The following is a 3,300-nucleotide window of genomic DNA, read 5'->3' as shown; positions in this document are numbered from 1 at the left end:
GGGGGGGGGGGGGGGGGGGGGGGGGAGGGAGGGAGGATGTAGGTGAGGAAGGGACTGACAAAAGGGACTGATGGATGGGGGCAGAGGGGTTAAAAGAGGGAAGAAGACAGAGCGAGAAGAGAGGGGGAGACGTCTTCTTTTTGAGTCGCTGCCTTTGGTGCGGAGGAGCCGTTTTATGAATGTATCGTGTGGGAGGTGACAGAATGGAGCATACAAACACTGCTTACACTAAATGGTTGCTGTGTGTGTGGGTGCATCGGTGTGTGTGTGTGTGTGTGTGTGTGCGTGCGAGATGAACCACGTTCACCTGCCTTTGGCGAAAGCTATTTCACTTCAGGTGATGTTTAGATTAATAGGAGTGATAAAAGATGGGACTCTTCACCCCAAGGACAAATTATTGACTAATTATTTTTGCCCGTAGTAACTTGCAGCGTCGTGAAATGACCGAAAGCAGTAAAACATCCGAAAAATCTCCTTCAAATGGGAGCTTTTGAAAGTGTATGTTTTTGCCAGTAATTATCCTAATCCTCATTGTCTTCTGATATCCTGAAGCAAACCTTGGTGATTGCTCTATCTAACCGGATTCTGTTACTGTAAGGAGACGCGAACACAAAATTGCATTCAATCAATTCCCCACGAATCAATTTCTCGTGTATTTCGGGAGGAATTTCAGGAGCCTGAGTAATTCTGGCCCGCCTGAATCCAATCACATTCGTGGTGAAAATTTCTTCTTCATGAATGGCAGGATCTCTTTTGAGAGCTCCAAAGACGAGAATGACTTGATGTTCGTAGCACAGCCATAACCTCCACCAAAACAAATAGCCCCAAATCTCTCTGCAGCACTGCAGCTCGAAGCCAAATTCGACAAAAGACAAGTTTGGAAGTTTCGGATCGCTTCTAGAGAATTAAAATCTGAGCCGACGCGTGGACCTTGAGGTAAAGGTCAATCGCGAGCTCACAAAAGAGTTTTAGGCGACAGAGCTGAACAGAAGCGGCGTCACGTTCCGAACTGCTGCATTATTAAACTCCTAATTCGACCATTCAACAGGTTGCATCCTCTTGAACTCAGAGCTCCCCTCCAAAACCCTTCAGGAAATCAATGGAGCTCATTAACTATACTGTGCCATTCAATGGCTCGTGTGTCTTACAGTGTGTGTGTGTGTCTATGCATATACATGTGTCCATTCTGTCTCCCCCATCTCCATGACGACGTCCATATCAAGAGGGCGTCTGACTACGCCAACCTCACATGCTGATAGGCAGAGAAAGAAAACAGGTGATTGGTTGAGCTGTCGGCTGTCATATCAGCAGGGTGTATCTTTGTGACACTCTAAGGCACACACGTGCATAGCTCCACACACACACTCTCTGATTTGTCTGCGCTGTCAACCCACACGCCTACGACCTGCTGCAAGGTGCAAACAAAAGGTGCTTTCACACGCGCACACTCGCCCAGGCGTGCGCGCGCGCACACATTCGCCACGTTACGCGGCGTGTTAGGTGCGCTGACCCTGCCAATGAGGACAGGAGGAACATCAACGGAGCTACAAGGCCGTTGCTATGACAACTAGCCCCGCTGCACAGGTAGGAAGCACAATAGGCCTAAGCTGTTCTATGTTCACATTCACTCTGTTTGTCACACACACACACACACTCACACACACACACGGCAACACACTCAAGACAAGTCTGACAGACAGCAGCTGAATGGCAAGGTAAGGCCAGTTCCTTTTCATTCCTGCATTCACTGCGTTGAAATTAGTCATTACATCCAAAAGGAGAACTCAGTCTTGAAGCAGCAACTGAGATTGAGAGACTGTGTGTGTTAGTCTGAGTGTGTGTGTGTGTGTGGGAGAGAGAGAGACAGACACACACACACTGAGAGCATCACTCTGCATACTAACAGCACCTGCACTAGGGCAGCCAGTGCACGTCTCCGAGGGGCCCTTAAATAACCAACTGTCACCGCACAGACACTGACATTGACTTCTCCCATCCCTCTCTTTCACTTTCTCTTCTGCACTTCTTCCTTTCCTTTAACCCCCCATCCAAACCCTCGATTCTTCCAGCCCCCCCCCCCTTAACTAAAACCACAGATAAGAGCTGATAATCGTGAGCATGCCTTGTCTCCAACACACTGCAGGATGCTGCTGCTGCTGCTGTGTCCTGCCTAACTCTGGGGGGGTGTTGCTGAGGTAAAAAAAAAAAAGGAAGAAAGAAAAAGAAATGTCTCCTGTTCATAAAGCAGACATCTAAGAGGGTTCGAATTTAAAATCTGTCACTATTAAAAAAAAAGAAGTAATTTCAAACTCACGCACAGGTACAGAGGCAACAAAATACAAAGGAAAGAGGCTGTTTATGTGTGCCAGGAGTGCGAGCGCTGTCCTGCTGACTCTGTGGGTTTATTCAGCGAGAACCAGGCTAATAGGTGAGACTATTAAACACCGAGAGAAGAGGACAAATAAAGACAAAAACAGGCGCGGGGTGCACAAGGTTCAAGCACGCTGCGCCTGTGTGCTGCCTTGAGCATCATTATTCCATATGTAACCACACACGCTGCGTGCCTACAGTTAAGCCCGGATCACCCAGCAGCGCGAGCTCAGAACGCACGCGGCGTCCGGATGAGCGGCACCGACGAGGTTAAATGTGCAAATAAAATGAAATAAGATAAATACATACAAACTCAACACGAAACAGATGCAGAGCTGGGTGAGCGGACAGTGAGCTCCTTGTTTTTTTTAATTTTATTTTAAATGTGTGTGTTTGTTTTGTATAAGGCTCACCTAAAGGGGAGAGGCGGAGAGGGTCTGCGGGGCTTGCGGTGCCTGGTCGAGGCTGTTGCGGTGTCAGCGCTGGCTGGCGGCGGGGCTCGCGCCTCTTCTCGCCCGGGTCACGGAGCCGTCACCGAGCGGCATTATTTCCCCTCCATCCGAGCCGAAGGAGACAGTCCTCCCTCACATCTATATGTTCATGTAGATATATATTTAAATAAATGTAGGACGCTGTCTCCCGCTCCTGCTGCCGCGCGCCACACCGTCTCGAGCACGGAACAACCCTGCTCCTCTGGTTCACGTCAACATCTGCACCCGCAAAGACAAACGAGGAGGGGGATGAAGAAAAACAAAGAAATAAAGAAAAAATAAAAAAGGGGGTGAGATTCGGAGGAAATAAGAAGCGGGGAGGTTCTGTCACAGCCTTCTCTCTCCCCCCCACCCCCGTGGAGGTGCTGACACAGCCGCGCTCGGACCCCGGAGCTCCGCTCTCTCTGGTGACAGGCGCGGGACTCCCCGGTATGCGGGG

At 49.6% G+C, this 3,300-nt stretch overlaps 1 protein-coding gene across 1 annotated transcript in view; it reads right to left on the bottom strand.

The window, feature by feature from the left end:
- Positions 1-3,294, bottom strand: part of ahdc1 (AT hook, DNA binding motif, containing 1) — a 20,279-nt gene extending 16,985 nt beyond the window's left edge. Inside the window, 1 exon segment of the mRNA XM_017425829.2 lies at positions 2,784-3,294. The gene's annotated coding sequence lies outside the window, so the exon portion shown is untranslated.
- Between the last annotated feature and the right edge of the window lie 6 nt (positions 3,295-3,300).

Source organism: Kryptolebias marmoratus, linkage group LG5 (assembly GCF_001649575.2).
Source record: "Kryptolebias marmoratus isolate JLee-2015 linkage group LG5, ASM164957v2, whole genome shotgun sequence".
In the NCBI taxonomy this organism is placed as follows: Eukaryota; Metazoa; Chordata; class Actinopteri; order Cyprinodontiformes; family Rivulidae; genus Kryptolebias; species Kryptolebias marmoratus.
This window is presented reverse-complemented; position numbering and strand designations above follow the sequence as displayed.